This window comes from Myotis daubentonii, chromosome 2 (genome assembly GCF_963259705.1).
Source record: "Myotis daubentonii chromosome 2, mMyoDau2.1, whole genome shotgun sequence".
Lineage (NCBI taxonomy): Eukaryota > Metazoa > Chordata > Mammalia > Chiroptera > Vespertilionidae > Myotis > Myotis daubentonii.
In genome coordinates, this window is record NC_081841.1 from 93,657,115 (window position 1) to 93,670,807 (window position 13,693).

Consider the following 13,693-nt stretch of genomic DNA (forward strand, 5'->3'; position numbering starts at 1 on the left):
ATATGGAGAGAGAGAGAGAGAGAGAGAGAGAGAGAGAGAGAGAGAGAGAGAGAGAGAGATATTGAGATTTTGGTGGTGATAAGGCTATGGGAAAAAATGTGTCAAACCAGGTAATCCCTGTTAGGGAGCTTTGAGACTAGAAAGGGATATTTAAATAGAATTGTTGAAGCCTCTTCACTGGGAAGGTGATATTTACAGACCTGAAGGAAGTGAGGAAGTAAGCCATGTACATATTTAGGGAAGAGCATTCAGGCAGAGGGAAGAGCAAGTGCAGGCCTTGAGGTGGCACCATGCTTAGCATGTCTGAGCTGGAGCAAAGACCAGCATGGCTGCAGTGGTGTAGGCAAGGGAGAGAGCAGTTGGAAATGCGGGTGGGACAGGCAATGGAGCCCTAGACCATGGAGGGACATGCAGGCCATTGTAAGCACTTTGATTTTTGCTCTGATTGTCATGGGAGGCAGGGAAGTGACATGATCAGACTTGCACTTAACAGGATCACCCTGAGAGCTCTGTTGAGAACAGACTATAGGCAGCAAGGGTAGAAGCAGGGAGCCCAGTTAGGTGACTGTTACATGGTGGTGGACTAAGGAAGTGGCCTTGGAAATGGTGAAATGTGGTTATATTGTGTACATATTTTGAAGGTAAAGAGAACAGGATTTGCAGAAGGATCAAAATGGAGCCTGAGAGGAGAGGGAAAGGTAGGACTGTAAGATTCTACCCTGAACAACCAGAAGAATGCCATTAACTGAGGTTGGGAAGGCTGTGTGGGAAGAATGGGTTTTGGTATCAAGACTAGGAATTGTCTTGGATACATTCAGATGCCTATTAAACACTGTTACTATAAGGATACCAGAGATTGTGAATAGGCAATTGGTATGTACACATGTAATTATTAGTGAGGCATCATAAGTGTATTGATTATACTTAAAACCATAGACTGGATGAGTCACCAAGGAAAAGAGAGTGTTTAGAAACGAGGAGAGGTGCCAGGACTGGGCCCTGGCCATCCTGACGTTAGGAAGTGGGGAATAAGATAAAATCAGCAAAGGAAACTGAGAAGTGTCCAGGAAGAAAGAAGGAAAATGCAAAGAAGCCAAGTGAAGGAAGTAAATTAAAGAATGAGGTGATCCAGTCTGTCCAGTGCTGCTGAGGGGCCAGCATGATGAGGACTTAGGAATGGCCATAGGTTGTAACAATGAAGAGGTCTCTGGTGACCTTGATAAGAACGTCTTAGCAGTAGTGGAGGGGATGGGAGGAGAGGCTGCTATGAAATCCTAACTAGGGAATGTGGCAAAGAGAGATTGGAGACTGTGAGTATAAACCACTATTTAAAGGAGTTTTGCTGTGTAGAGAAGAGGAGAAATGGGATGGTGGCTGGAGGAGGAAGTGAGGTTAGAAGAGGTTCTCTCTTCTCTCTCTCTCTCTCTCTGTATTCTTGCCTCAATAGAGGTGAGGATGTCTAAGTGAATTTGTCAGATGGGATCTAGTGAATATGTAGAGACAGTGGCATTTGTAAGGAGCAGGGCCAGCTCATCCATGGTAATGGTATGAAGGCGAGGTAGGTAGCACATGGAGTGACAGAAACTTATAACTGTAGCAGATCTCATCAGCTAGCTAAAAATGGAGCGGGCAAGAAAGAGAAAACTCAGAGATACAGGTCCAAAGGCCCATAGGGAGGTTGGTAAGGGGTAGATATGGGTAGTTCTAGTAATTGAATCTGAGAGGACACCAAGTGGAGGCATTTTTATTTTTTATATTTTTATTTCAGAGAGGAAGGGAGAGGGAGATAGAAACATCAATGATGAGAGAGAATCATTAATCAGCTGCCTCCTGCACGCCCCCTTCTGGAGAATGAGCCCCAAACCCAGGCATGTGCCCTTGACAGAATTGAACCTGGGACCCTTCAGTCCGCAGGCCCATGCTCTATCCACTGAGCCAAACCAGCTAGGGCAAGGCACCTTTTAAACAATGAGACAGAGTAGACCTGAGAGCCTCAATTAGAAATAAAGCCTGTGGGAGTTGTCATCACAGCCAGTGCCCAAAAAAATAAGATTGGATTAATTGAGAGAGAGAGAGAGAGAGAGAGAGAGAGAGAGAGAGAGAGAGAGGCAGGAACAGGTCAGGCAGTGGTTCCACAGGACACCCTAGGAGTATGTGTGCATATGTGTTGTTGGTTGGGTTGGGGAGGCAGCAAAGACAGAAAAAGATCATTGCTTCAATTGTCAGTTCATACCTACTTTCTTGCCCAAAGAAGTAAAGACAACTGAACATGCACTGGAGAGTATTTCCTGAAGGAAGGAACCATCAGCTAGATCATCAGCTTCATGAAGGCCAAGGGGGTGGGGGAGTGATGGCTTAGTAAAGTCACCAGATTTAAGAAGGAGGTCACTGGCTTTCTAGGGGACAGTTACAATAGAGGAAGTTGGGCAGATGCCCAGTTGCAGGGGCTTAAGGTGTGATTAAAGAAGTGAAAAACCATATAATACCTCTGAGGACCAAGCAAAACATTTAAGGGAGTTCTAGGATGACATCAGAAGAGGGGCCATGGAGAGGGCGAGAGCCCAGAGAGGCAGGGGCTGTGGTGTGGCTTACAGGATTCTCAGCGGATTTCTGCCTACACTTCCTTGTAGCATACCTGGAAGTTCCAGGGGGCGGTGGAAGGACATTTCAAGACCTTTCACTTGTCCCATAGCCGCCTGGGCAAGATTATACACAATAAGGAAATGGCAAGTGAGATGCATGGTGTCCTAAAAATCCCCCAGGTCTGCCTGGGTGGAGCTCCCAAAGCTGGGAGGAGAGAACGTAAAGCAGGACACGTAGATGCTGCTTTCCTCATTCCCTTTCTTATTTCCTTTCCCACATGCCTCCAAGTCTGGATGTAAATGTGTGTCTCTGCAGAGTGTTCTAAGAAGGTTCTACTCAACATGAGAAGTCCAGGAGTTTCCTCTTGGAGGAGGAGACTCAGGGCTGGAACCTGCATGTTGGGGAATAACAAAGCATCACACTTTGGATCCTAACCCATGCTCCTAGTGGCATCCTGCAAAGGCCTTCGGGGACTCTCAGAGCCCAAAACTTTAGCCACAGGTGAAGAGAATAGACTCGTGCCTCCTCTCCTACTATTTATTCCTCCTGTGCTCTTAGAAAAGGTCTCATTAAGCCTTCAGAGAGAAAGCGCCAGTGAAAATTTTTACTCTGGAAAACCTTCTAGGTTTTTTAATATTACAAAGATACATGTTTTTATTAATACATTAAAATGTTATTAATCAATATATTAAAGTGCAGAAATTAAAGTTTAAAGAAACCACCTCTCCACTTAAGGCAAAGTCATTTTCTTTTTAAAAAATATATTTTATTGATTTTTTACAGAAAGGAAGGGAGAGGGATAGAGAGTTAGAAACACCGATGAGAGAGAAACATCGATCAGCTGCCTCCTGCACACTCCCCACTGGGAATGTGCCCGCAACCAAGATACATGCCCTTGACCAGAATCGAACTTGGGACCCTTGAGTCCGCAGGCTGATGCTCTATCCACTGAGCCAAACCGGTTAGGGTGTCATTTTCATGTAATAAAGCAGATATTATTGAGTACTTGAAATATGCAGGTCACTGGGCCACATGCTTGATATGCATTATCAGACTTAATCTTCAAAACAAATTGATGAGGAAAGTCTTTACTGCTCCCATTTCATAGATGCAGAAAGGGAAGCTTGACGACATTCATGGGTCCAAGTCCAGGAGCTGGTAAAGGACAGATCCGGGGTCCCATTCCCAATCTGCTCCACAGAACACGTATTTCAACCCTGTTGGAATCCTCTGACGGTATTTGATGAGTATTTTTTTTCGAATGCCTGCCTAACCTTGACCTACCCCATCTCCCTTCATTGTGGTAAGGGGTTTCCCAGTAGGAAGATATTTGGGAAATCTTCCACCCCATCCCTTTTTCTCCTGGGGCAATGATGCCCCAGTACCAAGGGAACTTGGACCACCTCCTCATTCCTTAGCGCATTGAGAACCTCTGTGGGTGGGAGGAAGCACAGATGGAAATGGAGGCCCGGCCTCTTGTTGGTGGGAGGCAGGATGTGTGGACAGCTCAGAGGCTCACAAATAGCCCCAGGTCACAATTCCTGCTCCAGGTTTGCAGAGGCCCTTATTTGAAGTGTGACCTTAGACAAGTGACTAGACTCCCTAGGCCTCCATTTTCTCAGGTAGAAGGAGGGGGTGCTCTCTCCCTTTTCACTGAGGGCTTCAGCAGGGGAGTGGGGAGGAAAGGAGGTCCCCCCCAAACCCTTCCCTCTCATCAGAGAGACCAGGCCTGAAGAGGGGAGAAGTTGTCCTGGCAAAGGGCTGGCTGGGAGTTTACTACCGGATGAAGGCTGGGGGCAGTGAGGTTGGGGGTCAGGCATTCAGGCATGTGAAGGATAAGGTTGGCTTCACAGGCATAGGATTTCCCAAGGAAAATACTTCCTTGACTCGAAATAACAAGGTTAGATAGTGCGCTTAGGTGCAATTTCTGGATGACTGTTAGTTCAAAGGACTGGGGTGCAGGAGTTTATGTTCTCACGCCAGCAATGCGTGTAGCCGGGCTGTTTCTTTACACACTTCTACTTTGGCTTTCCTGTAGGGAGTTCCAGTGTTATCATTATGCTTAACAGTTATAAACACTCCCATTTATTATGAGCTTACTAAAAGCACTGTCTTTACTTATATCTGCCTGGCGAATCTGTGCTTATCACCCCAATCAGGGCTGTGAAAGAGCTCCCTCTATAAACACTGCCTTGGACGCCTGGAAGTGATTTGCTAGTTTGCAACCTTCATAATAACAGCGTGTGATTCGGCCTCTTGGTTCACGGTTTTTTCCTGGTGATCGAAGACTACTCCAAGGCATTGGCAGTGATCGCTGGAGAAGTTAGTGAGCCTCTTCTCTCACCTGTGGGAAGTTTCAGCAGGGTGAGGGGTGAGTGTTTTCGAGGGCTGTGCAGGAACAAAGACAATCCCTTCCTTCTCATTCTCCTAGGCCCCCGGCCACAGTGGACACACAAATCAATGTTATAGTGCTTCTCATACCACTGTTGTCATCTGTTTATTGGGTGGTCTCTCCTTCAAGACCGTGAACTTCTTGTGACCAACGTCTATGTATCTTTTCTGTCTCCACCTTCCGAACGCCTATGCCCCGAAAGGGTCTGGTTCATAGAGATCCTCAGTGCATGTTTGCCTGCACGAATGCCTCCTTACCTGGGCTCATTTCTGCCTGCTTTGTGAGCTTACGAGTAGCTCATTTGGGGGAAGACTTTCTTCTGTTACAAGCTCATCGTAAGACTTTTCTCACTCCTATAGTACTTTCATGGCAGTGCTGTGATTCCGAACTATTCCGTTAAGATTACTCATTATAACTTATAACTTACTATGAACAAATGTTTCACAAATGTTGGGGGGAAAGGCCAACTCTCCCTTTCCACGTGCTAACATATTTATACAACCCCTGTTGGCTTGTGCATACCCGCTAGGATGCAGGACAAACAAAAGCAGTTTCTCCATTACAAAGAAATGTAACTATGCCATTTATTAGGCAAGATATGAACCTGGCCTCCAACCCAAAGCTTTAGGAGGCGTTGGCCAATACAGGAAAGGTTAAATTAGCATGTGATAGGCTTCGTGAGTCACACTTGATCCCGAACCAATTAGTAATGTTGTGCATTTGGCAATTTTCCTCACCTCTCATTTTTTTTCCTCTTTACGAGTCAGAAGATCAGTGTTTTGTTTCTAAAGCTCTGCCGTAATTTCTAGCAGGTGCTGATGGTCACCTGCCACACTGTCATCAGGTTGTCTATGTACCGGGCAAGGAGAGTCTGGCCATCAGCAGGCCAGGCCAGAGAGGCACACTGGGTGGCTCTGCCTTGCTGCTGGTACTGGTAACTTCTTGCTTCAATTCATCTACAATGATCTTGCCCTCTAAGTCACAGATCTTGAATCTGGGGTCTCACATCTCATATCTGTGCTAGCACAGGGAGAAAAGTGAGATAGTTTTGACTTCATTATCAATTATATTCTCAAATTTATTTGTCTTAAAATGAAATGCTTTCTATAAAAAAATCAACAAAAACAAATCCCCTGAAAGGGTAAATGGAAGAATGATTTTCATTAATCATAGAGCAGACTGCTATTTCATAGCCACATTGTTACTTCTAAGATATTTTAAAAAATAGATTCAGTCTTATTCATATAGACACTGATTTTTTTTATTAAACCATAATTAAAAAAACAAGTGCTTTCTAGTATTAAGCTGCCTGCGCTCATCTTTTTATGACTCCAAAGGAGAAAAACAAACTTGCATGGATTAGACAATTACCTCAATGTTCTGAGTAGGAAAAGCTGATAATGGCTTAGAATTCATTTAATATCCGACCAGAGTTTATTGAGATCCCCTGGACAGACAGTGCTCAACAAGGGGAGGGGAAGAGGGCAGGAGGGAGGTCCCTGGAAGTGTAAATCAATAACAATACAATGCAAGAACACACCCAATGCCGCAGGGATTACTGTGATTAAGTGTCAGATGATCTGCACTGAATGCATCAGAAATTTAGAGAAAGGAGCACAAAGTGTCTGGGAGTGCAAAAGAATCGCAATCTGACTGAGAGGGATGACATTCCACCTAGAGCAGGGACCTCAGCAAAAGGACAGAGCAAAATACACATGGGAGAGCGACTAGGTCCCTCTGAAGGGAGAGAAGGTATGTACCTGAGAGGGCCACATAGTGTTTGGATTCTAAACCAAAACATATCTTCAAAATTTTAAAAGGGTAGAACAAATTTTATTGAGAGGAAACTGAAAGCCAAGATAAATGAAAAATGTTAGATTACTTGAAACATAGACATCAGACTTTGAAAGGTCCTTCAACTTCATCCGGTCCAAATGCCTTATTTCACAGAAGGGGAAATTTAAGCTAAAATAAAATAAAAACATGCTCATGCTCACTAAGATAGTAAATGGCAAAGCCTGGGCTAGAAACGAGTGTGGTGTCCTTCTCTTCTCCCCCTCCCCCCTTAATAAATTCAAATATCCAGACTTAGACAAATCACATCCCAGGTTGCGCAAAGAAGTCCCAGAACCATTGTCAATAATTTCTGAACAAGCATGGAGAATAGAAGAACTGTTGGCAGACAAGAGAAGAACAAAGTTGTCCTGATTCTCATGAAGGGGGAAAAGGGCATATTATAAAAACTATAAGCCAGTCAGCTTGACAATTATCCCTGGCAGAATTCTAGAACAGAATTTTAAAAAGCTATTTACTCCACAAACATTATTATAATAATAGAAACGAGGGGGGAAATAACCCACAATTTCACCACTTTAACCCATCAACTGAACAGATTATTAAGTAGACTGTCAGTCTTTAGAAAAGCAAAGATCACTCAGAGCCAACCCGAAATCTCAGAAAACAAAACATGTCTTTATTTATCCCTTTTCTGATAGGGATATTAGACTGGTAAAAAGAAGAGGCACCAAATCCATACTTGCTTTCAGCATGGCTTTTGACAAGACGTATCATAATCACCTTGTGGATAGGACATGAACTGGCTGAGAGCCAGTGGGTACAACCGTGGCTGGGGCAAGAGCAAGACCTACAAAGTGCTGATTAGCTGCAGAGCAACTATGATGGTGAACCACGGAGAGCTCTCTTTTACCCCTCCCTAATAGTATTTTTGTTTGTGTCTTAAAGGAGAAGCTTATCAGATTTTCATTCGATGTGGAGAAGGAAGGATAGTTAATATGAGGGGATATTACTACTACTAATAATAATGACAGATACTGGTTACTTGCTATGTGCCATGGATTGTGTTAAATATACTTTCCCCACAAAATTATTACGTGTAGATTGTAGCTTCCTATAAGGCAGGTAGTATTATTTTCTCAATTTTAGAGATGAGGAAACGGATGTTTTAAGAGATCAAGCAATTTGCTCAAGATGACACAAGTCATAAGGGGCGGAACGAAATTCTAAATCCAGGTATGTCTGGCACCAGAGTCTGAACTAAACAATTCTAAGTAATTTTGACAGAACACAGCTATGAGCTTAAATCCACATGATATCTTAGGGCTTAACACGTGCATTTTAATTTTAAAAATTAATTATACGTACAAAGATTGGGCTGATCTGATATACCCATCCATATGAATGACCTGGGAGTTTCAGGTGACCTAAAGGCTCCAAAGAGAAAATAATGAAGAAAGTTCATAAAATTTTGGCTTTATTAAACTGATAAGAACAGATACTACACTTGATCTTAGCCAAAAGGCCGAGAAGCGATGAATTTTGGCTTTATTAATAGACTCATAGTAATGAAATCAAGATAGCTAAGTTTACTGGCAGTGCGATCAGAACACATTTTAAGACAAATCAGAAAATGTTATCCAGATAGATCCAGAAACCATGCTATATGAAAAATAGATGAAGAAACAAATAGCATTTTAGCCTGAGAAGGCCTAAACCATCACATATTTAAGGAACATCATATTTTTAAAAAGGCAGAATGGGGATATGTGAGTGGAAGTTATAAAGAGCTACCACCTAAGGAAGGACTTTCTACCTGTTGGAACTGCCTAGAAATATAATGAGCTGCTTCTGGGTGCTACTACAAGAGTTCAAACAGCCTGCATGAGCCCTTGTGAATGTGAAAGAAATTACCGTGCTTGCGAGAAGGCAGGCAGAGGCGCTAGAAGGAAGGCCGAGGCATGTATGCTCCATTCCAAATCCAAAGATTCGAAAACTTAATTTAGATACGTATTAGCTTATCAGAACCTGGTTAATGGTTGCAGTTCAAACAGTGAATTATTCATCAAACGATATAAAATAATCCTCAAACAGATCTAAATGTGTTAAAACAACATGGTTTGTGGGGAAGTAGGGGAGTTCCTATTTTAATTTCTAACTAATTTGGAGTTACCTGAATGTACAGCTGCATGATCTAACTCACTGGCAAAGACCCATTCCATATGAGAGTAAGAATCTAAAATGCATCACCTTCGGTGATAGTACACAGCGAAGTCTCTTGGCCACTCATTTTTGTCTTTTGACACTGCATGCTTAAAAGTTATAGTTCATTATAAATACCTTTATTCCTCAATCTTGACCATTTGGTTGATTTAGGGTAAGGGAGTACCATTAGATTATTACTACTCCAGAAAGCCATTCTGACATGTGCTTGACAAAAACTGATCTTTCCCATCCAGAAACAAAGGAATTCTCTGGCTTATTATTAGGCGGTTTGTGCTCACCCTTTTTTTTAAAATCAGAGCCATTCTTTCCTGTGTGCCAGCGCCATCTAGTGGTGAAATAGGCACATTTTCCAGTGGGGAAGAAAAACCCAGTTGCGGACAATTAATTAGGGATCACCATTCCTTTCTGCAGGATAATTGGAAGAAACCTTTGAGGGGAAAGGAAATATTTAATATCTTAAGATAACCCAACAAGGCCTCTCCCAAGATCCTATCCAGAGACATTTTCAGTTGAGTTTCCAGAAAGCATTAATCCAAGAGGCTAGGGCTGAAGTTTTCCTAGATTAATGAAAGGAAATCCTCCCAGAACAAATGAAAATAAGTTAATTCAATGGGAGGGATCACAGTGACTTTTCCTTTCTATTTCCTTTCAGTATCAGTTCTAACTCATGGAAGTTTATGGTATGCAAAGGCATGTGATTAGACACCTGTGGAGACGCTCAGAAATAGCCGTAGGGAGTGGAAATGGCTCTGGAATGAAAGGATGAGATAGAAAAATGCATGAGGGCAAGAACTTAATTTTTTTAGGACAATGATTTTTGACAAGTCATTGCTAGGCAGATCTTGTGCAACTCCAAGCTGATAATGAGACTTGTCTTAAAATCATTCCATATTCAATCCTGGGCTACGAAGAGGGAGATATTATATGCATTCCTCTTCCAGTTTTAGGATTACTCAGGATTGGGGATAATGTTAAGGATAATAATATAAAAATATTAGAAGCCTGAGACAAGCATCCCAAAGACTAAACGCAGATGGAGGGGGGTGAATTGGATGATGGCTAAGATCCCATTTCTCCTTTCAGAGTTTCTTACTCTGTGATTTGAGGCCATCCACAAGGTCAATAATGACTGCCTCTGTGTCAGGGCGACCGGCCCAAAGGACCCAGGGGTTGGCAGAGTGACAGACTCTTTGTCTCTTTAGTTCCACAGGTGAGTCAAAGCCAGGTGATCTGGACCAGAGGGCTGCCCATTCATGATTCTCAGCTGCTTCCTGTCCCTTGCATTCTTCGGATGGTTTACATATTTACTTCACAATCTTGTCAAGTCTTACATGTGGCTCTCTTTTCAGTCCCCTCCAGTCAATGAAAAGTTCCTCAAGGGCAGGGAATTTATCTTTTGCCTCTTGTATCTCTGGGCGTCTTGGCACTGACATAGGAGCCCTGCATCTCACTTGTCTCATTATGACACCAGACCCTGGACTGTGAGACCTGGCATTGACCTTGGACGTCACCTGGCTCCATTATCTCATCCTTTTGTGTGAAACTGGGGCCTCAAAATGAGATGTGACTTCCTAAATATCACTCGGCTAGTGAGAGCTTGGCTCAGCCCGAGACTCCTGACCGTCCTAGATGTTAGCATGGCATCTCAAGCTTCCCTCCCATAGGGCAGGGGACATGTGCCCCACCCAACCCCTCAGCTGGAAGAAGGCAGCCAGAAGCAAGAAACTTTCTAACAGCATGTGACCACCGCCTTCTCATGTATGTGAATTATTTCCTTCTACTCCATAATATATATGTTTGTTTTAACATTAAAATGTTAGATTATCTTCCTATTAAGGAAAATCGGTACTAAAGGTATAGTGGGAAAAAGTCATTTATTTTCCTTGGCATAATGCTGCAAGCCTTGGAGTCAAAACAACGTTGTAACTTTGGTTGGAGTGCTTGGGGTTTAGCAATGGTGAACATCCTTCTGAGCATGATTCTGGGCCCCTGAAGCTGCGAAGAAGGAAAGAGGTCAGAAGGAAGGTAAGCAGGGAGTGCAAGCCAACATCCTATCTATTTAAAAAATTGTTTTAACAGCTTTGTTAAGATATAATTCACATACCACCCAATTCCTCCATTGAAAGTGCATAATTCAATGGCTTTTAGAATACACGTCTGTGAGAGAACAGGACACAGAGGGCACAAGAAGAGCTGGTGACCATCGTGTTACAGACACACCTCCAAATAGTGCCTTTTGGGGTAGAAGGAAAGGCAATGATCTAGTTTTAAAATTCAATTGTGCTGTGTCCTCCCTCCTAGACCAAAGCACTGCTCCATTGTCCCCCAGCTTCCCCTCCCAAACTGAACCAAGGCTCCATCCATAGACATTTACTTGGGCAGAAGCAATAGGCCCCAGTGATGAACTTGCCATAAAAAGCAGTTCTTGAACTGGCGAGAGAAGGGAGCAAAGGGCCAGGAGGGCGGGGGGTCATAGGTGGTAAAGCAGTGAGCAATACTCATTTTAAAACAAAACAAAACAAAACAAAACAAAACAAAACAAAACAAAACATAAATTGACCCTAGGAGAGTAACTGAATTCCAATTGCTACTTGGTGCAGAAGTAGAGGGTGGAAGCCATGCTGAGAGATGGCATAGGGGAGTGGTTAGGAGCTCCGGCTCTGAAGACAGGCACCTAGGTTTGGATCTTTGCTCTTTGGCCAAGTAGAGGGTAGGTAATAAGAGTACCTACTTTTGGGTTGTGAGAATTACATTTGTGTATATATATATATATATATATACACACACATACATACATGGAGGCTGCTTGCTAAATGTAAAAGCCCACCCTGGGCTTTTACATTTGTGTGTGTGTGTATGTATATATGGTGCTTGTAACATTGGAAGGCACTACTTGGTGCCATGTATTTGTTAATTGCTATATGAGTATATATACATCTATACCCGTTCAAACTGTAAACCTCCTCTGCTCCTCCCTCTCCAAACACACACACACACACACACACACACACACACACACACACACACACACACTAAGTTTGCTCCCTTATCTCCTCCAGATTTTACTTCAAATGTTACCTTCTCAACGAGGACCATCCTGACTACTCTCAGGATGCCCTGATCTATGTTTTTCCTATAGTTCTTATTACTTAATACCCTCTCTACAATGTTTGTTACATCATCTGTGTCCCCCTACTCCCAGCCCAAGGCCTTCCCAACCCCAACCCCAGCACACAAATTCCACAAGGGCAGGAATTTTTCTCTATTTTGTTCACAGATATATCTGAAGAGGCTAGACTCGAGATAGTGCCTGGAACAACATGGAGGGTGCTTGCTAAATATTTGTTGAGTGAAGAATGGAAGAGTAATTCATGTTAGATAATCTGCTGTAATTTCTTGACGCCCCCCCCCCCCATGTGCTCCTAAGGAACAGGGGACAGCCCCACACGTCTGGAATGACCTAAGTGCAAACAGTACACCCCCAGGCTGCTCTTTCTACCACCCTGGGTTTTTACTTGCCTCCCTCTCTAATTTTGAAAATGATTTCTTATGAAGTGTTTTCCTGATTTCTGCTTTTAGCCTCAAAGCTTTTCTCACTTGTTCCCAAGTCATTTCTGCTATCCTTTCCCAAATCACTCCTACAAATTCCCTTTTCACAACGTGATGACCAAAACCCTAATGTGGCATTCCTAGAAGGAAAGCCTGGCCAGGAATGTCACCGCTCCAGAGCCTTTTCAGAATTCTCCATCCCCTAATTAGGATGGCCACACATCTCAGCTGCTGCTTTTGACTGCTGCTGTGAGCTGCATGTTGATGCCCATCATTGTGCCTAGATAATTTCCCTGAGCAGCTAAAACTAATAATCAGTGGTATTTTCAATACAGCCTTTCCATTTAGTGTGGGTGAGCACTTCATTTTTTTTTTGGCTGAATTTAGTTCCTTGTCATGTTTCCTAATTAGGAAGATTTACAGGACTCATTTTGATTTTTTGAAAAATTCCTTCCCAGGAATGCTTATCTCAGCGTCAGCAAATGTTTCATCTGCCGATTTCAGCTCTTAATTCCCGCTGGGTTGTTAACATGTCAGACCACAGCAGCAGGGCTGCTCTGGGGCTGCCTCACTGCTGGCTCTGTTTCATACTGAGGCTGGGTCTTTATACTAAAAGCTGATGGGCACATGTGGAGCTCCCCCTTATTCCTGTACCCCATTTCTCCTTTTGCACCTTCTTCTGGTCTCTGGATCCTCCTTCCTGTCGAATCCAGCCTGTCTTCCATATGCATTCCTAGTGCTTCATTTCTGGCAGTAAATGTGGCCTTTAAAAATCAAAATGATTATGAAAATAACATTGAAATAAATATGTACTAGATCCTGCATCTCACCACTTACTTGGTTCTCTTTTCTCCTCCTGTTGTCTTTATGAGAGATTGCTCTCCCCCACACACAAATTTACTTTGCCATTCAACTACCTATCTTCTGATTATTTTCATGATTTCCAGTGATCGTTCTCCGCTCCTCGGCTTTCTCCTTTCCCCTGGAGCATTTCCTCCCACCCCTTCTGGCATTCAAAGAGCTCATAAACTCCACCAGGTGGGAGTGGGGCTGGGGTGAGCACGATTTAAGACATTGCCATCCAGAACACACATAGAAAACATGAAAGATAGAGTCAAATGTCTTCCTGAGAAAACCAGTGACCGTGGT

At 43.2% G+C, this 13,693-nt stretch overlaps 1 pseudogene; it reads right to left on the minus strand.

The window, feature by feature from the left end:
• Positions 1 to 8,128: 8,128 nt before the first annotated feature.
• LOC132229089 (U2 spliceosomal RNA) lies at positions 8,129 to 8,306 on the minus strand (annotated as a pseudogene).
• Between the last annotated feature and the right edge of the window lie 5,387 nt (positions 8,307 to 13,693).